We start from the raw sequence: 23,593 nt of genomic DNA, 5'->3' as shown, positions 1-23,593 counted from the left end.
CAATCATATTAAATATTCTCAAATTTAATGAAATAAATCAAATATTATAATTGATTTAAGAAAGTCATTCAGTTGATCATAAATGCCTGTTATATACAAAAGCTTTTAATAAATATGCCAGCAAACCTTTTTTATATATTTTAGGCGTCATTATACAGACATTTTTTATTTATTCCACCAGAAATCATTTGGTCTTGATTATATATATCAATAAAATGATATTTTTAAGTGATTTAGAAATTTACATGCTTTTTTTCACGGAAATACAATTGATTAAGACATAGAAGAATTTGGTATACATTTAGCAAATCAACCTTATTTTATCAGATATATGTTATGTTCCTTTACTTAGTTCATAGAAATAAGTGTTTAAATAGCGTTTTTTTGTGTATTTGTTCACTGCGGTATTATAAACTTGTTTGGAAAACCTTTTGGGATTGTTAGCAAATAAAGCTTGTGTAATACAAAATTTAAATAGCAAGAATTTATATATTTTTTTTTATGAATTAAATTTTACACATTAAATGCCCACAATTTTTTATAAATTCAAACCATAAAATGGAAAGATACAAAGCGCTATATGAACAAAAAGATAATTATTAAAGGTTTTGAGTATTAGATTTGTATATTTTCATGTATTTAGATGTACTGAATATTGCATATGCAATGATATGATATTTTTTTTCTTTGAACCACAACCAGATTCGAATAGATGTAAATTACAGGGCATTAAGACTTTTGAAGTTTTTTTATCTTTTGTTTATTGAAAGTATTTTTAACAATTATAAAGTCAGATTATAGTTTTTAGACACCAAATACGATAAACATAAAATAAAAGTAAGAATTAATACTATTTTAACCAAAAATTACTTTAAGTATAGAATTTTCATACATATGTCTCATATATTTAAATGCAAGAATTAAATGATTTATTATGTAATTTTATAAAGCTTTTCTTTTGCGTATATTTTTGTACAAGATACCCTTTACACTAAAAATCAGAATATTTGGTTTTTTTATAGAAAGTATTTTATAGGTTGATGGTATAGTCATGAAATTAGTGCTTGATAGGTATGAAACCTTTAAAAACTAGAATCTGCATATAAATAAATCGAGCAGTGCAAATAGTATAATAATAAGTATACAAGTAAATTAGAAATATGTATATGTTAAAAAGAATCAAGATTTTATCATAAATATAAATTGAACTTATTTCTAGTTCCTTCCGTATATTGTTCTATTTTTGTATAATGAACTAACGATCTGTGAGTTTTTTTCAAAAGAAAAAAATTATAAAGTAAGCATTCAAGATACAATTAAGATAATGAATCAATAGAAAAATCCATGTGAAAATATTTAAAAAATTTTTAAAATGCTTTAAAACATATTGCAGATTAAATCCAAATTAAGTTAGGTCAAATAAAAATATAAAAAATTCATAAAAACCTTGTAGATGGATTTTTGATAATGTGACATACAGAAAATAAAGATAAAGATTTTATTTTTGTTTTAGTTAAATGCATAAAAGAAAAAATTTAATTATTTAAATTTAAAATTCTGAGAAAAATATAGGTTCGATCATATAATAAAAAGTATGTAAAATTATTGTTTTTTATTGAATTCAACGTATAAAAAATCAAGGAAACAAAATATTTATAAAAAGAAATATATGCCAATTTCTATGTATTAACTACGATTTTTATTTTTTAAGATTGTATTTTTTTATATCGTACTAATAAAAATTCTATTTAACATTTTTGCGCTATAAAAAAACGTTGATGGTATAACCAATAAAAGTGAAAAGAGGTGGTTTATTTTTGAAATAGTTTAAAATTATATTTGAAATAATTTAATTATTGCTTATGTAACGTAAAAAACTCTAGGTAACGATTTTTTTTTCTTTATTTTATTTTCTCGTGGCAATTTTTTTAGATTTATCTAATCAGCAAGAATGATTAATATTTGTTATTTATTCTACCCTAATATATTTTTTGAATCATAACAAGGACTTATTGTCACGACGAAATTGTAAAATTTTATTTTCAAAGTCAATTGAAATTGTTTTGTTAAATTTGTATAGAGATCTTATCTATGCTTGCTAAATTTATATACCATATAATTCAGTATGGAATAATCCTGTTATGCTGACAACGTCTAAATGTATATAATTGATAAAAAGAAAATTAAACCATAATAAATAATAATTATGTATGATCAAAATATAATCATAAAGAGACTGGTTTTTATAAAAGACTACATTATCAATTTTTAATCATTGCGCTATTATCTTGGGAATCAGATCTATTTTTTTTACTCCGTTTATTTATCTTTTTGATATGTTTTATCGTTCTTAATTCTTTATAATAAACGTAGAATCAAAAAAAAATTTAAACACGTTTTTCATACTATCTTTAAAATTTTTTCTATGCAAAGAATTTTTTTCGAATTTTAAATGGATTCATAATATTTAATGTTTTCTTTCTCATTTTTTCCATTTTCATATAATTAATTTACTGTATATCATCGAACAACTCTAATGGGATTAAATTCTGTTGATTTTTTATTTGTTTGTGATTTTAATTGATGATTCTTGTAAGGATCATGCTTTATTGATTTTCATAAACCATTAATAAATTATGAATTTTAGTTTCGGCTTATTTCACTGAAGCTGTTCCTGTATCTTTTAATCATCCTTTTTTTATGTAAAATTTTGATTATGTATATAATATAATAAATTATTACACTTCCTACAAAATAAAAGATCAAATTCAATGCGTCACTATATATCTCTATTTTCAAATATTCTTTAAATTATCGTATATATTTTTCTTTCATATATATTTATATTTCCAGTTGATTCATGCTGTAAATATACCAAACACACATCGGAAATCTTATTCGACGTGTATCATCATTTTATTGAGATCAAAAGATTATTTCTAGTTAATTGTAATATATAGTGTCGAAAAAATTATATAAAATAATAATTTGTGCTGCTTCTATTTAATCTTTTACCTAACCTTATTAGAATATATCTTTTGATGTTAGATAAATTGACCGAAGAAAACAATTTTTTCTAAATCCAATATACACTTGGATGTAATTATAATGCAAATTTAATTGATTTCGCTCATTCTAGGTTAAAAAATAATCCATGCTTTTTATAAAAATAGCCATAGAAACAAATCTTGTAGGTTTTAATTTGGTAAATTTATTTTCTTAAAGCTTTTATTATGGGAAAATTAAAAATTATGTATTTTATATACGTGTATTAACTGAATCCAATTTACAAAAATGAGACAAGTAATTTTTTTGTGCTTTCTAATTATGATAATAGTGGATTTTTAATATTATTTGAGGCATTTTTCTGCTTAGTCTGTTTTGCCATTACAATAATCATTATGTTCAAAGCAAAATTGTATTCTATTTATAGAAATTGATACCTTTTTGTTCATTTTTATATCTTTATGCATATAAGAACATTATATTGTTTTTATTTCAAAATACTGGTGAAAAAGTACATAAAATTAGATGAAGATAATTCGTTTATGCACACGTCTATTTAAAACATTTATAAGACAGATTTTTTTTGAGCTAGACTATGAATATTATACATCTAAATCGAAACGATGTTTATTGCCTTAATATGTATATGGGACGAAATTATTCTTTTATAATCACATTTGTTTCTTGTTTATAAAAATTTTATTTATTTTTTTATAGGATTTATTTGTAATTAATTAAGTTTATGCTTAAAATAATATTTTATGCAGTAAGGCTGTTTTTCGAAGATTTAAAGTGTTTAGAAGTTTTTAATATAAGGTATTGAAGAATTTATAATAATGTATCATGGTATTTGCGATATTTATAATTTCAATGTGATAATAAAATAAAAATCATTTTTTTTACAATCTTTCAACAAGATGTCATTTTTTACAATGCGTATTCGTAGAGATTTAACAGATGAAATTTTTGCAATAAAATATCATTTGAAGTAGTATGCGAATGAATTCTATTTGTCCACAATGTTATGTTATATAGTATTATATTCGATCATTATAACGAATAATGTGCGTAAAAAAAAATTTTGTCAATATAGGAATTACCCTCTTTTATTGGTTTTAAATCCCTAGAGACTAATCAAGTCAATGTTTGAACGACTCTTTAACACTTACTTTAAAAAGCCTCTGTAATTTTTATGAAATATTTGATTTTAAAGAAATTTGCCTTTATAGAGATATAAAAAAAATTATTCCGCCTATTTTAACCCATAGTAAGTGACTCAAATACTTTCGATCGTGATCCCGAAATTGCTTGTTAGATTGTATTGCCTGAATATGTTAACGGCTGCGAAACACCTAAAACAGATTATATTTGTTTCAAATATGTATCATTTATATAGAATAAAATCATATTAGCAACATAAATATTGTTATACATATAACCTAAATCAAAGGGATGATTTTTTGCGCAAAAAACTATACACATGAATTACAGGAAAGATATTATACGAGAGCCTTTGTGACTCTAAAGTACCAAATATCACATTTAAAAATGATACATGTTCATTTTTGGGTAAGAAAGAAATACGGAGGAATGTTTTATATAATGCAATGAAAAATATAATTTTTTTAATTAAATGTTTTCTGTGAGCTAGAGAAATTATATGGTAATACCATTAATGTTATAACCTTTAAAGCCTGAATTGGGCATATAATTATCATAAAGTAATATTTGTATTACTTATCATAAGTGTATTTTATTTAATGATTACGGCCCCTCGAAAAGATAATTGATTTATTAAAAAGTAATTTTTTTACAATTAGTGTTTAATATAATATTTTGGTTTTAAGAACAGAACTAAACGTATAATTTACCTGTAATAACTTAATTTAAAACTTTAAAGTATAAAAATTTCTTTTAAGAAAATTGTATCATTTTTAAATTAAAACTTACATCACCTAACTATATAAATGAAAAATTTGGGATTTTTACAAATTATAGTTCTTATCGGTTACAAATATAGTTAAAACGAATTATGTTTAGATAAAGGGGAACGATAAGAACCAATGAGCTTCTATAATACTATATATGTTATATATTATCTAATATAAGGTATTTTGTATTTATTAAAATTTTATTTGTATTTTGTTGGATTATAACCATAATTAAATCCTTTTAAAGTCTGTGATCTTGATAATGCTGTCTATTTTTTATAGATATTTGAAATTATTTCAACCCCGAAAAGGGGATTTCAGCAAATTTTAGCTAGCCTCGGGTTTCGTATTTTATTATGATAATTATATTATTCATTTATCTGTCTTCAAAATAAATTATAAAGCTTTTGTTAAATGAGTCGATTCATATCAAAGGATATTCTGCTTCTATTTAAGATCACTCTATCAACCTCAGCGCTTCTTTAGCGATTTTTATATATTGTAAACGTTTCGCATACATAGATCATGGATTCAATGATTACGAGTATAATTTTATTTATTTATGGGTTTTTAATTATCGTTTAATTAATAGGTCTCTAAAGAAGGAGGGGTATTGAAGAAGACTTAGGAGAGGAGAAGATAGCCGAAAGTATAAATACGCTGTGTGTACAGAGAATCAAGCAAATTGTGCCTGATAACAAAAACTGAAATTACTACTACAAATTCATCCTATGAAAAAAATGCAATATATAATAATAATTTATGACTAGATTATTGGTGCAAATGATAAATTATGAGCATTTGTATCCGCATAAATAAAGGTCACAGCAAAATATTTTTTCATAATAAAAATAAATATCCTAATCTATTATTTATATAATAAAACACATATTGCACATAAATTAAATATTCAAGCCGCAAATCTGGTAGCTCTTGTTAGATTTGCAAGAAGTACAATATTTTGACTTTATGATATTTACACGATATCTGTATTAGTAGCAAGCCGCTAGGGCAATTTTAGATTTTACAGAAACTTAAAGCATATTTTAACCATTTATACATTTATTTTGCAAGATTCCCTATAACCAATGTTCTTAGAATCTTGACACTATAAGATTTAGATGGTATAAAAAAGTTCTTTCTAGCTTAGTCTAATTCCCAAATCTTGTTTCCATATAAGATTTATTAGTAAACAAGTTTCTTAACTGAAGATAATTCGCATATTACAACAAAAACGAGCTTTAGTTTACATTAAACATATAAATTAACACGAAACTGATATATAATATAGAAAAAGACTATACAACACATCTATATTATGCTAAATTAAATTTTTATTCTGCGACCTAAATGCTAAAAACCACAGTTTATCACACAAATATAAATTTCAATGTGGAATATATATACATTTGGTAGCATCATTATGTCAGAGATAAAATTTTAATATATGGAATATCCATTTAAATTATGAAAAAACTTGATAACAGAAAAATTAAGAAATAAAATCAAAATTTAAAACTTCAAAATCATATACTTCAATATAAAATATTTTAGTAAAAAAAAAATATTCACGATTCTGCTGCAGCACTCATTAGAAGAAATAACTATAGTAAAGCACTTTGTTGTTAAAGACTAAATCAAATTTATCTTTTTTAGAGTCATTTGTTACGAAGGCATAATTTTTTTTTTCTTCTATTTTCTACAAATTTAATCTTGAAAACCGATCTCTAGTTACAAAATAAATATTTTTGTGATTCATTATATAACATTATTTAAATCTCATCGTAAAAATCCCTTTTTATTTTTTTTTCTGTTTAATTTTGTGTTTTTAAAATTAAAACGTTATTTTGGCTCTCGTATGTTTATTTTTCATAACAATTCAAAGCACCTATTATAATTAAAAGATTACACATATTCGATTTGATGCTATGTTGTATATAACAGATCTGACTTTTATGCAAAAAGCAAATATTTTTATATAATTAAATTTCTGCTTTTAATCCCGCTAACAAAAAATATAATTACTGTCGAAAAATTCATAAATATGATTCGAAAGAAATTGCCAATATCTAACAAAACATTTAATAAAAAATAATCTAATTTAACGGCTAAAAAAAATAAGCGCCTATGATTCAGCGGCAATTATGTATAAGGAATATATAAGCTTTTTTAGCCCTTAATATGGGAATTAAGCTGTCAAAAAAAATCTAGAAACAAATTTTATAGATAATCACAAGTTGATGCTTAAAAAAAAGACAAAATTACAAGTTTATGATCCAACCATATGAGCAAATAATAATAATCTGGCATTGTAAATTTTGCGAAAATATATATATATTTTTTGAATATGCTTTAGAATTGTATTTATGTGCAAATTTGGCTTATCTAATTTGGCATTCTTTAGTAATTCTTGATATTATTAAAAATTTTAATAGCCCTTTTTATGTATCTAAAATCCGTTAAAGACAAAAAAACCCGGATTTTATTTACTAAATTGTATTTATATCAAAATTGAAATTTAAAAAATTCACACATGCGATTTGTTTGCTGAAATAGTTTATTATAGCATCAAATACCATTTGCTCGTATTGTTCTTTTCTTATAAAAATAGGCACTTATTTTTATATGAAATGACAGAACTGACTATGATATGTATTATATTCGTTTCTCTACTTATGGTAAAAAAATATAAATAACGAATATAAATTAACACATTCAACCGAAATAAAACTATCATTTTTTACTGATATAAAATTTATTAATAATGATTTACAACAAAAATATGTATTCAATATAATCTGTTTATCATAGTGGAATATATGTTATATAAATTATTGAAACATTGGTATTAGAACATAAATATAAATTTTTTATTGGTATATTTTGAAGTGTTAAAATACGCTACGAAATAATCCATGACTTTTATGTATTATTTAACGATAACAGAAGAAAAAATTCATGACTTTTTGATGTAAAATCCATTCCATTTTTGTGCATAAAGTTCGATCAAATTTTTTTGAGTTTTAAAAGTGGACACAGATTATAGAAGCATTCAACCACAAAAGATATCTAATATAATCGTATATCAAAGATCATTTATTTAAAATGTAAATATATATACCGTGATCTATTTAGTATTTTTTTCTCAAAATAAAGGCACAACTAAAATATGCAATTAAAACTTATAACATTGCTAATATTTTTTTTAGATAAAAAGCTTGCTTAAATGCATAAAAGGAACATTTACGTAAATTATACAATAGTTTTCTAAATTATGCGGTATAATAGAAGAATATGCCTAAATGAAAATAAAATTTTTACATATATATATAATTTTGTAGAGTCTAATTCGAATAATATGTTTTTTTTTGCTTATTTTATGTGATTTGTCAGTCAAACGAAGAAAATACATTTTATTTCAGCACAATATTTATGCAAATTAAAATATATAAATAATTGAAGAATAGTAATATATTTTTGTTTTTTATATAGTGTTAAGATTCTCTTAAATTGTATAATATGCATTTTGTGGCTTGCTTCTAATGAATTTAAATAAGAATAATAAATCTGTTATATATATTTCTATATGATCTTTCCGATTTTTTTCTAGGCAGAAAAAAACGTGCTTTAATAAAGGGTTACCATTTGCTACTGTAAAATTCATCGCAAATATAATATAATATTGTAAATTAATATTAAATATATTCTTTTATTGTTTCAACGAATATGATATGAAATAAAAGTAAAATCACAAATACCAATACAAATACAAATAATTGACATCTTACATAAGGATCATAGTTTGATGATTTTGATTAATATGCATAACATTTTCATAATAAAATGGTGATAAGTATAGCTGTAAAGAATCTAAAATACATTAAAAAGACTTGCGATATGATTGTACAGTAACATCGAATTAGTGAGGCAATAAAAATATTTATATTTTATATTCCTATTTTATTTTCATAACAATATTTAGACGTAACAGGAGATTCACGTTTATTTTTTTTCCAGTGGCTAGGATATACATGAAATTTATATCGAATTTACTACAAAAAGCAAACAAATTGGTTAAAAGTTTTCAGAAATATAAACTTTATAAATTTTATTCAAAATTTATGTATTTAAGATATTATAGTACAACTAGCATGCATAAAATGATTTTTACGATTTAAAGGCATGTACAAAGCGTTAAAAACATACTTATATTAATAAAATTCTTATTTAATGATAGATTTGTTGCACAAAGTAAAGTAATTGTGTTTCTGATATATAATTCAATGTATAAATACACATTGTCCATATTTTGTTTTTAAACTAGAGTAAATATTTTAATTGCGATATATATATAAACAAAGAAAGAGCAATCAAAATGTTTCCATTTCATTTTAGTTTAAAAAAAAATAATAATATATATGCTTTTAATTTATCTATTATATAAAATTTTATTTTATCTATCATATATAAATTGTATTTTCTAATATTGTTAAATTAATATAACCTAAACTCAAATGACATTAGATGGAATTTTATGTAAGCATCATAAACATTCATTGTTAAATTTTATAATTAAAAATCAAATTTATCAATTAGACGAAATAATGAAATCTATTTTTTTTTCTATAGCCCTTGTTTTTATTTTCTGTCTTTTATTGAATTATAACGAAAAAATGCGCACAAATGTTTTTTAAAAACATAAAACCTTTATTTATTAACTATCCTATTCCCTGTTTTTAAATTTAAAATTAGCCCTATATTGATATATCCACTGAAAAATCAATTTTTTAATTTTATTTGTACTTTTAATAAATTCTTTTCTCTATATATTAATAATTATACCATTTCTGCTTAGTATGACATCATCTAAACTTTAATTGTATATGAATATGCATATTTAGATTTTTGTATCAAAGACATAAAGTAAAACTATTTTTATACACATCGTTAAGCCTAATTTCATTTTTCTATTTTCTTAATTTAGAAGACGTTAAAATTCCAAAAAAAATTATTAGCGTAGCATTAGATTAACTTTATGGTATAAGGCAATAATTAAACCTATAAACATAAACACGAATCCTATCCATGTCTTTAGCTATTCTTACATCAAAAATGTAATGTAGGGGAATAATATTTTTTGTCTTGTTAATGAACGAAATAGAAATATATATTAGGAATGGTTTGGAATTATATTGGCAAAGTGAATGCCACTAAAAAAATTATAGATAAATATTGTTGTCTATTTAGAAGAAATCTCTGTGCGATCGGGTTATAATCATTTGATTTTTTTTTCCTATAGAAAACGTATGCAATACCACATTATGACTGCTCTTTGAAATATTTATGGCAATATAAATAAATTGAAGGAGAAAATTCAGTAAACTGCAAAAGTGAAGTTTTTATTCCAATATCGATAAAAATACACCGTAAAATAAAATATTTGGTGTTTTAATACTACAAATATATTGCGACTAAGAAAATCAATGCATTATACCGTAGAAAGCATTTGGGCATAAAAAGTATAGAAAGCCAAAGAAGGCCCAGATTATATATTTGATCAAAGAAAGAAATTTAAGTGGAAATATAAACATTCAAGTTTATTTAAATATCTATACTTATTCATCGAAAATATTGGAATTTTATGCATAGTTATCAGTACAAAGCAATAGGGTAACTTCCCACCATAGTACAAATATTTCCACAAACAGGTATCAAAATATAATACTATTTTTATTTGGATATGGTTGCAAGCCATGAAAACGAATTTAGCTCGTATTTTAAATATTTACTATGGAACTCTAAATATATCTAAATGATCATCTTAAAACTTAACTCTTCGAATCACATCAAAGAATTCAAATTTGTATATAAATTTACATGGAATTGGTTTACGCATATTAACTAAAGAAAAGAGTTTTATATTTATAATAATAACTAAACAAAAACTCAAAAGAAAAAAAAATATTTTAGCATGTATTAAGTGAAATAAGAAATATCTAAGAATCTCGGGTAATAGAAGATATATATAAGCTCATATGTTAAATGTTATAAAAATTTATAAAATACAACTATAATAAGTAATACATAATTATGGAGCATAGCATAAAATAAATGATCGAATATGTAAAAAAAATATAAGTTGATAATAATATAATAGAACAATAGAATCTACTTAGTTTTCAAGAGGACTAGAAATACAATCTCCATTTAACATTGAATGAATTTCTGCAGTAAACATCTAGAAGTTAAGATCAAACTATACTAATCGTATAAATTCTTAAATAAATACGAGAAAATCTCAAAGTACTTATATATTTTTTTAAAAAGGTTATCGGTAACATTATATGTATGTGCTGGTATAAACAGATTTTTATATAAGAATAAAGCTAATTTTGTAGTTAATATAGTCTTAAATTTTTTCTTTGTATTCACATGTTTTTAGTTACTGCAGCTGTTGAGTTTTTGGGATATTTAATCGTCAAGCTATATAAAGTATCAATATATTTAGTAAATGGTAATTATATCGTTAATAGTTATAAAATACTTAATTATATAGAATGCAAAGAAACAAATTAAGTTCGTACGAGTTTTTAGAAGCTATATAAACTACAAAACTTTGAATTTTAAATATCACTGCAATAAATCAAATTATTTCGATACGAAACATTTTATTTATTTGAAATCATGAAAGAAAATATATGTTTGTATAAAATAAGATTTTATAATAAATTCTTTTGGAATAATATATTTATTATCGGAAATATTGTTATATACTGAATTCAGCAAGAAATTTCAAATTTTATGATTTCTGTTTATAATCTGTCTATATTTATTGGTGATAAATTTGGTATTTTTTTACACTGTGGTTTTAATTTCTTATAAGAATTTATAAGGTTATATGTTTATACATTCCCGAAAAAAATTTTATGAATATTTATTATACTAGAATATGTAAAGTTAAAAAAACATATATGATTTTGCAAAATCTGTTTATTATTCACGTAAAACCATAGCCAAATATTAATCACAACTAGATTTTATTAGACTGCCTTCCTTAGTTTGAATACCACATGAAGATCTATTAATATCCATAACAATATGTATTTTATTCTTAATTTATATTTATGATATACATCATTTTATCAAAAAGATCTCTTGGTTTTATATAATATTCTTAGTTAACAATTTATATCTGTAATTAATTTATGCCTTTGTATTAACTTCCTGGATAGTGTTTTTAATAGATTTTTCTTCACAAGTATCCAAGTATAAAAGGTTTCCTTCGTCATTATATACAGTTCTAAAATGACAGTGTATATGATTCAGCATATATAAATATTTTAAAATATTTTTTTATGTTAGATATATAATTATTTATATGACCAGCAATATTCTTTAATATAAAAAGCACATTTTAATGATCAAAACAAACTTTAAATTTAGAACCTTAAAAATATATATATAAAACAAGATTAAATTTCATATTTTCTATACTAATACATGATATTAAATTTATAGAATCTTACGTGTGGCTGTAAACTAACAGTTGAATCATCCATAACTGTAAAATTCAATAAAAAAAAGTTGTGAAAATGACTTTAAATGTAATTTAAGGCAATATTTATTTCATATTTTATTTTAAATATTTTTATTTTTAAAAATTTGGATTAATATAAAAAATAGCAGGGATTGTGAATCTCTAGCATTTACATTTAAGCCTAGTAAAAAAAGCTAAAAATATAGGTATACTCTAAAATTGCAAATACTTTTATTTGTAATAAACTTTGCGTAAATATTACCAACAAGTATGCAAAAGTACATTTGCTAGGCTTAATCTTTTTACCTCATATATCATATATAAGAATGCATTCTAAATTATAATTTAGGTTTTACACATAAATCAACCTTCATTTTTTTTTTCCATAGAGTACATTTTTGCATACGATCAAAAAAATTACAATTATATGAAGATCTATAGATCCTAAATTCGGCTTTTTTTAATCCTTAAATTTTAAATTTATAATTTCAGAACATAAAAAAATATCAAATTTTACATTCGTTGTTGTTTATGAATATAGGGGAATTAATCATTTGTTATCCAATGCTCAGTTAGCCGTATTAATGCAAGCCATTTTTCTATATATATTCTAACAGGTGGAATATAGATTCTACTGCATATTAATGCTTTTTAGTTGCGATAATATGATTATTGTAGTACTTTGTGATCATAATACGACATGATATTATAAAACCAATAATAACTCGACGTATATTTATTATGAATTATGAACTTTTATAAAAAAATTAGGACATACAAAGATTTTAGATTATATTTTAGGCCTTTAATTTAAAAATGATATTTTTAGAATATTTGTGTGCATTTTTTTAATTTAAAGGCTTCTAATATTATATCTAATTTATTGCGATCAGACAAATAGATGAATATAAATTTTTTTTGATATACTCTTTGAATATTTTCTGGAATCATTTCCTGCAAGCCGATGAGCTCATTATATTTTAACTTCTATATTTTTTCGTGCTAAAGGCTCTCTTAAATACCCGAATCTCTGGGTGTAGTTCACAAAACAAAAATTTTATATATCCATGGGCTTAATTTTAAACAATTACTTTGTATTTGTGTATTAATTTTAATTTTATCATTTAAATGTATTAAGACGTAGTCAGTCCATTGTGAACTTTGCAAAACTCCTCGATACATTTTTTGAAACCTTTCCTTGATCTATCTTCTTCAGCCTCTTCCTTATTCTCAAAAGAGATGAGTTCAGATGCCAGAAATCATAATATCATTTTTACAGTAATACAATTACAAATTCAGTAAAATTATAAGGTAGTGAGAGTTATAATTTATTAGCATTTCAATGTGATTTTCTTTTTCTAATTTATAAAATAACAGTTTTTGCAATAAAACTGATTCTTATTAAGATAAAAATATTTGCTTTTTCATTTTTATTGTTTTATGCTATTTTAATGCAGGTTTTGTTTTATTATGTCGGATATATTATAGGTAAAGACATTTATCTATCTTATATTCTTTCCAAAAATATAAAATGTCACGAATAAGTCTTATATAGGTTTTTTTCATATATATAAATTTGAAATTATAAAATAAATTAGGTCATGAATTAGAACGTTTGATGGCATAAAAAAACATCGTATTTACGCTGTAATCAAGACCGGATTTATATATAAATAATTTACTTATTCTGAATTATAACAAAATAATACATTAACATATAAATAGAATGAATATAAGATACATAATGCGTATATTATATATGGGAAATTCAAATATTTTGCATTTTTGTGTAAAAAAAATTGGAAGTTTAACTCATATGGATTTTTAATGCGCTGCATTTATAAATGATATATTATATTTTTTAACTTGAAAAATAATACTCGCTCTATCGTGATTATGTCTGTAGTATGTTTTTTTTAATAAAATATTACTTTCGCTTGTACAGTCTGTTTCTGTTTAATAGATAATGAGATATAATATTAGACAGTGTGTGATTAAGATACAGCTAGAATTTACTTGCAATAATTTAATATAGATATTATAATTGCATATAATTATGATTATACAATATATCAATATTTATATTTTTATCGTTAAAATAAATAATAAGTAAATGTTCATGTAGGTAAATTTTAGATTTTAGAAATCTAGTCTTCACATATAAAAATTCATATACTACACTATATAAAATCATCTTGATAATAGATGTGTAAGTATGTTTAATTTTGATTTTCTATTATTCTTAAAACGTTTAACATATATTTGATATACTTTTATGTGATGAATATCATAAGATTGTATCCATTCATATGCCAATTATTATTCTTATCCACCATGAAGATTTAATTTTAATTTTTTGCGCTTCTATGGGTAAGAATATAACGTGGACGAAGCTATCTAGGCACTAAAAAGGTAACAAATTTTTATATCCATTATATTTATATAATATGCGACAAAAATGACCACTCTATTATTTGAAAGCTCCAGATCTATTTTTTATCTAAATAATAAAGGTCTTTTAATAACAGTGATCTATCTAAAGCTATATATGTTTTTAGACAGCAACGCTTTTTTGTTCTAATAGATATACTAAACTTATAATACATATATTTTTTGGTCATAATATAATTGATCTACAAAAAATCGCTTAAATATTATAAAATTTGAATTTAATGTATAATTTAGGCTGTATATTTATGATTTTACAGCATGCAATATACACATTTGATCTAAAAACTTGCACGATTTTTCTGAACATATCTTTTATTAGCCGAACTTATCATACATATTACTTTATAATCTTTAACTGCTATACTTCTCATATTATTTCATACAGTGCATGTTGCCTATTATCTTCTTAACGCATTATTGATGCTAGTAAAAAATTTTAGTTTTTAAGCGTCGAATTTCTATCGATACTATTTTTGTATTGAACTCATAACATTGTGCTCTCTATGATTTAAAAACAAATTTAAAAAAATGGCATTCCATTTTTATACTTTTTTTACAGTAATTAGTCCTATAAATCAATTATACTGTATGAAATAGTTCCATTGAGATGCCGATGCAAGAGTATACAAAATAATCACAATATTTTGGATAAATTATTTATGAAATTTTTATAATAAATGAATTAAAATAATGTCGGTTAATCTTTTTTTATTTGATATAAGGCTTTAAAATCTCGTTGATTATATGATAAATACATTTTAAATGGTACTGAGCTCTATAACACATAAAATATATATTTTTTGGTCTTTCGATGCCATAATACTAATGTATTTTCATCAAGTAATTTTTATAAACAAAATTTTACAATACGTTTATGGGCCTCATGAATACTGGGGGAGGATCAATATATATTTAATTACGTTTTACATATTCAATTCTTAGTGTTAAATATACTTTATCGTATATGAATAGCCAACACTACCTTTCATCTAAGTGGATTTATTATTTTCAAAAATATATACATTACTTTACACGATAAGACTGTCAAGAGGCTGTATCTACATCAAGCGGGTATAATTGCCATAAAAGATTGTATTTCTATTTATTTGCACTTTTAAAATAAAAATAAATTTTTTTATTAATGTAAAATTTTCAATCGACCTATTTATTTATAATGTGGTATCTTGGATACCTATTAAACTCATTAAGATATATTTTATAACCCAGATTAGAACATGCATAAATAAAGTAAACAATATGGCATATAAAGATTAAATCCTTTAATTTATTTATTTGTTTTATATTATATTATATGCCAATAAAGGCTTTTTAAAGTATAATAAACATAATTATTTGCAAAAAAAATATACTCATACATGTTCTTTTGCTATATTTATGATTTTATTCAATTCCTTCTTATTATTATTTTTTATGCACGTATATAGAAAAAGCAACACTAAAATTTTCGCATCTATTTATTTTTCATAAATTTTTATTAGCTAACTAATTCTTTACTTTAAATTTGCCACGCGTTTATGTCAATTTGTCTATTCTAATGGGTCACTTGATATTTAGTTATCTTTTTTGAGGATTCATATCATATGTTATATAATTTAATATGAATTTAAAAGTTCTTCACGACAAAATTTATGATAAAAATAGATTGTATTATGGTTTAAACATTGATAACATATCATTTATATTCAGTCTTAAAGCTATATGCAAAAAAATAGTCGTCAAGATGATACGTCACATAGACATATTGGATCCACAGAAAATCAGACCGGTCGATTAGATTTAATTTAATTAATTTAAATCAAATTTAATTTATGCAAGCTTAGAATAAAAAAACATATGTTTATGGTATTTTAATTGATATGATATTAAATTTAATATAAATTATATTATATTTTAATAAGTTCAAGTGGACATAAATAGAGCCTAGCTTGTACTATAATCTTTATTATACGATCTTTTGATTTTAATAGTATTGTTTTTCAATCGTCTTGTAGATTAAAAGGCTTACCTAAACTTGTTTTGTGTGACTGAATATTCTGTTATATATTTTAAAATCTAGATATATGGATATGATTTATCCGTGTTTTTATAATGTTGGAGTCTTTATATGATTCTATTTCTTTGTATTCTCATTCGTCTGTATATTAAGAATCCTTTTCTGATACTTTTCAGATTTGATTTTTATATGTAGTTTTAGTCCTTGATAATAAAAACCGATGCTAATCCTCAGACACACTTTTTACTGACTCTACAAATGTTGCGAATTAAGATTTATCGCTTAACTCTATTTCTTGATATTGGGTAATTTTGCTTAAATCATATTCTAATCGCTTAAAAAATCCTGCCAGGTTTATATATTGTTCTGTTAATGTTGCGGCGATTTCTGCTTATTTGTTCCTTAATCTAACCTATTATTGCTGTGGATGTTGAGTGTGAAACGAATTTATGCATTGAAATCATTTAAGGAAGGCTTATAAATTAGAAAGTCTTAAATTGAAGCGATTTCGGGTACTGATATCTAATTTATAAAACCATTTTTTGCTGATATATTAGTTTAGTTTTCACAGTTGATATTCGTACAACCATATTATAGGCATTCCTGCTATTCCACAAAACGTTCGGAACCAATAATCGATTTGCTCCTATTTGAAACCATACAACTTACGTCCATGCAATAAAATACCATTTTTATGGCAACAATTTACAGAGTTTATTTCTGCCTTTAAAGAATATAATTAAAAATTTTAATTGGCTTTTTATCAATCTAAGATTTTCAGTATATTTGTTTTACTGTCATAGTCACAAAAAAATTCATATTATTTGATAATAAATATGTTCAATATTTTATATAATATATTAGAACTTTGGGCATGTGTGCGCTTAAAATAAAAATAAATAACATTATATTTACGTAGTTTTATTCTTCTTCTGTAACATCTAAATGTGCGGTTTTAGTGTGTATTCTTCCACATTTTTTATACACGATGTATAAATAAATTGATATAAACATAAAATATTTCGGGTCTTTATTTTAAACTTATAATAAAAACGGGTTCATATGGACAGCACAATTTATTAAGAATATATTATGCGTATGTCATAGAAAATTTTGGCCAAAAAAATACTTGATGCTAGATTACTCTTGTAAACTACATAATGTAACAAATGTTGACTAAATTTCAAAATTGATGTTTTATTTATAGCAACTTTTTATAAACATACTCTCTGACTATAATTATAATTTAACACTCTAAATATTGTTTTTATTAAAAATTTGCTTTTATGTGAATGCACATTTGAAGGCTGTATTCTTATGCGGCATTTTTAGATTAATTATAACTATTTTTTTGAATGCTATAATACATAGACAGGTGCAATTTTATGCTTTAAATATAGTCTAACACGGATGTTATAAATTTATGAAACTATTGAAAATACTTTGTAATATTATTCAGGTATATGCATAGATAAAAATTAAATCATTTGTGCAATAATCGCTGTATTATATTTGCAAAAAAAAAACATAATTTTTATTATTTAAAATTTTATGCTGATATATTTTTGTTACCTTTAAAAATATAAAGAATATATTAGCTATAGTTTAAAAAAATTAATTAAGACGATTTTATATCATTTGAGTGCAAATTCATATGGTTATCACAACATTCAGATAAAAAAATATATTATATTATAGAATAATAGCAGAATTTTACACTTATCACATATAGCCTTTTTATAGTAGAACCATGCTCAGTATGTAAGTCATGCCGAAGTAATGAAATAAGTGCGAAACGAGATTCCACAAAGAAATGTCTAAAATTTCGTAAGATATCGTATATTTTTATGCCAAAATAAATGGTCTTGGAGCTTTTCTTTGATAAACATTTGAGTTTAATGGCCAAAGATGGTTTTTTTACGGTATATCAAGTGAAATAATATTAAAAATTTAGGTTTCAAATAAAAAATAGACCTGTATCATTTGTATGCAATATCACTTTTTATGCATATAAAATACTTGAAACAGAACGTTTTTAAATCAATTCATATATTTAAAGAAATATTGAGGTATTTGAAAATGATCCCAAATTTTATTCAAAAAAAAATAAGTAGGTATGTATTTTTCCATAAAAAAGTTCTTATTCCAAAAAAATGCTTTTTATTATATAATTTCAATCGAAACATCTAGAATATTAAGGTAAATCTTATAAATCTATTAAAATACGAATTTCATGCGTTTGTGACAAATTGAAAATATACATAAAACCACAGTTGTGTAAAAATATATTCTTTAGAAAATTCTTTTAAGATCAAAAGAATAATTATTTTTTTGCTTTAATTAAGTTAAAAATTACATAAAAAAATTCTGCTTGTAAATTTTATGATCTGTATGTTTAGATCCATTTTTTTGTGATATTTTGAGATTTGTTGATGAAAAATAAAATGTAAAAGAAGTTCATAGATTTATATGTTTAATTTGTTTTATGTAATCTTTGATGTCTCTTCATATTATATTTTTATCGTTAAAAACCTTAGCTTTCCCTGGCATTATTTAATCGAAGATTAATAGAATTGCACAAATATCTGCCATTTTACACAATTATGTTCTTTTCAGTAAAGTATTTGATCACATTAAAAAAATAATAAATTGCATATGTACGATTACAATTGAAAATAAATCGGAAACTGACTACATGTTTATAAAAGCAATACATGCAAATTTATATATTTTTCTACAGGATATTTAGCATCTAAAATCTTTTAAATATAACATAGTATAACATATTAATCTATATTATATGGTATATCACGCTTCAAAAATTAAAAATCCAATCCAATAGATATTAAGTTGGAATAAAAACATGTAGCATAAAAAAATCATATATATGTTCGCCATTATTTATAAGGATATTGCTGGCTATAAAATTATATTATGTAAAATGATTTTTCAAGAATACATTTACAACCATGATTTATTCTTTTTATGTCGGATACATTTTTCAAACTTATTTATTAATGAATTATACATGAAAAGGGTTTTTATAAGTTTTTTTTTTAAAGACAAAGGTTAGAGTAATTAAAATAGTAACAAAGTATTTAATTTTCCATGCCTTTTTGCACTTATTATTCACATATTTCATTTTTTATCTTATTAACTAGTTAATTCATTGATAACTAAAATCTTTTATCTATCTAGTCGGTAACTGTTTTTAAATTCCCGAATGAGAAATTTTTCTCACATATATAATATATAACAATTTTTTATTTTTTAAGCAATCAAAATATCGTTGCAATATAAATATTCTGAATATTTTAGATATTTTAATGTAAAAATATTAGCTTTTAATATGTTTCTTGGTTTTTTTGGTAGAACCTGAGTACTTTAATAAAAATTTAAAGGTTGTAGCACAAAAATTTCCCTGTAAGTTTTTTAGAAGTAAAATAATAGAATTTTATAATTATTACATAAATTTATTTTACAATTTTAAAAAAGAATCAAACTTTTTGTATGATCCTTTGTAATTTTAACAAATTATGAAGATTGTAAAATGAATTAGGTAAATAAATATTTTTAAAGCTTAGATCTATGCATTTTGTTTTAAATATAGATCTTTTAAAATTTTTGTATTTAAAAACCTACAACCTAACTAATAGATGATATATCTCAATTCAAAGTTCAAAAAATTTATGTTCGTAATTTTTTTATATTATGTGTTAATATAAAAATAACATGAATGAGTAAAATTTTTTAATTATTTATACTAATCTACTATATCTAATATGCTTTGTTATATTCTTGTAATCTATATTAACATAAAATAATTTCCTCCATAAATAAAAAGATTTAGTTACCATTTAATATTTTTTAAAATCACTTTTTATCATAAATTTCATATCTGAGACTATAATTTTTCGTGTATTTTATAATTTTTTTTTTTGAGCGGCATACATTATTTGTAGGCTTTTAACATCGGAAAATCATTGTAAAAAAAATCACTAAGAGATCTTTAAGATGAAATAATATGTTCATATCCAACATAAAAAAACCCCGATGATTCGATATAATAAACTAAGATCAAAGTTGATAGTTAATTTTATGTTATATTTTTTTATTACCATTTTCTGTTGATATCTCTTTATTAAAAGTTATATTTATAGAATTCAAAATCTATTAAATTCGTTATTAATATTTTTTTTGTCTCATATTTAGCAAAATTACCATTAAATAAATCATCAATATAAAAAATAAAGGTTCTGTGCAGCATATCTAGCTGAAAATGTATTTTAATGAAAATTCTTGGTTTTAAACCGATATATGTTTTATTTGTATTATTAATAAATTGTGCCTAATACTGTAGTTTATTTGCACTATCAAATAGTCGTAGATAATAAGAAATGTCTTTACAAATATTATAAATAAAAAAATGATTAAATTCTATAATATCTTAGTGTTAATTGTAATGTCTAAAACCTTTTAAATTTTATAAATTCCCATTCTAGAATTGTACCACTTTTTGATCTACATGATATCGAGAAAAAAAACTTAAATTTATAAGAAATTGGCACGCGCAAAACTCTAAGCATATGAGACCAAATTAAGTTTTTACGTTTTAATACAATGTAAATGTAGATATTTATCGGTATAAAAAATCGAATTTACTTATGTAAATATATTTCCCGCTGATATTTCATTTTTTTAAACATGTTTTATATATATTTGGCAATTTATAAGCGTCATAAAATAGATAAATGTATATATGATGAATTTTGTTTTTTTATGTATATTATTCGATGTAATAATGGCATAAAAATTCCTTTTTGATGCTCATTGACAAATAGATAGCAAATTAAAATCAACCATATATAAATGTGGGCTAAATGAATTTTATTTTCTTGCACATTTAAAGGTAATAGTGATTAAGTGCAAGGGCATTCTATTATCAAAAAACATATGTTAAATGTTGCCAATGTGTAATGAACTATGGAAAAAACAGAGTATAAGACCTATATTATTAGAAAGATTTATAATAGGCTTTGCATATTATTGATCTGCATAAAATTTGAGCACTTTCTGAACGTAGAGACAGTGTTATGAGCTGTAAAATAAATTTTTAAAAATTACTTATACATACATGTGAACTATCTAAAATTGGAATGTAAACCGTCGATTTTTTAATTTAACATAAAGATCCATTATACCATATATGAGAATTAGTAACATTAGAAATGTAGAGTACATGTCAATCAAATATCCATTTATAGAATGAATGCTTTTTTGACATGTAATATATGCACTGTTCACGTTTTGTATAAACCATGATAAGCTCAACTGATTTCTACAAAAATATTAAAAGATATTAGAATATAAAAAAAGAATACATAAAACAGCGCTTGAATATATAAATAGCGAATTTTTCGCTGAAGACAGATCATGAAAATTATAAATAGAGATAAATTTATATAAAATTGCACAAAAGTAAATATTGATCATATTTCATAAATTCCTGCAGACACACATCGGTAAAATTATTAAAAAAAAATATAAATTTATTCTAATACTCTTGTGTATATATTTAATGCAAGCCAAAATACCTTTTTACGAGTATTTTTCATTATAAATGTGTTTCCAATTTTTAAATAAACTTATTCGATAAATCAGTCACATACTCAGCGATGACAAATAAATATATTGTAAAACAAATCTGTAAATAATCAAATATGATTGAGAAGATTATTTTACACACACTTTGTTGGATTTTTATATTACTCACATCATAATTAAGCATACTTTCGCTTTCATCAGATTCCATAGCTAGAAAATTTTATTTCGATATTAAAACAAAACAATTCTATGTGTAATCAATAGATATAAAACAGAAATTAGTGGGTAATTCTAGTTATTTGTTTTGATAAAAAATCTAAAATTTATAATTCGATCAGTTGAGTATATTCTAATTTTCAAAATAGAAAGTTGATTTTTATTTTTTATTAGTTGATTGATAACTTTAATATTTCTTTTGCTTTTTTAATGTATTTTGAACATATGGACAGCAATAATTATTTCCTTTATATGAAAAGATAATAAATTAAGTTTAATGATTTAAAAACCGATAAAATACAAATAGTTACGCAATATAAAGCAGAAAATTTTATGAAAATATGGCTAGTGTAATTATAAGATTAATTTCCTTATAAAAGGATTTTATGAAGCTTCGTAGATTTACATCTTTAAGCCATATGGTTTCAGGCCAATTTCAGCAAATTGATCTATGATTTTATATCTGTTCACATTCATGGTATTTTACATATGAAATATCCATATAAACGTAAAAATTATTTTAGATCAAGTGCTTTTGGCATGATAAAAGAGTCAAATTTATTCGGCGTCATAAACACTGTATGCCACAGGTAATTGCTATTTACTGTGAAGCAGTCTACAGGTGTATGCTCCAATTCTTGCAGATGAGCCGGATTGAATAGCCGTTTAATGATTCAAAAATACACATACGACAATATTTAAATCCACAATCATAAAATTATGGTCTAATATATACACTATAAATCCACCAAACTAGAAATTATATCATTTTTTAGTAATTTTGGTATATCGAGTAATAACCGGAAGAAAATATCAATCCGAACAGAGTGTTGT

The sequence above is a fragment of the Rhyacophila brunnea genome, unplaced genomic scaffold, assembly GCF_057557595.1.
Source record: "Rhyacophila brunnea isolate RB1 unplaced genomic scaffold, BYU_Rbru_1.0 scaffold_63, whole genome shotgun sequence".
NCBI classification, from domain to species: domain Eukaryota; kingdom Metazoa; phylum Arthropoda; class Insecta; order Trichoptera; family Rhyacophilidae; genus Rhyacophila; species Rhyacophila brunnea.
This window is presented reverse-complemented; position numbering follows the sequence as displayed.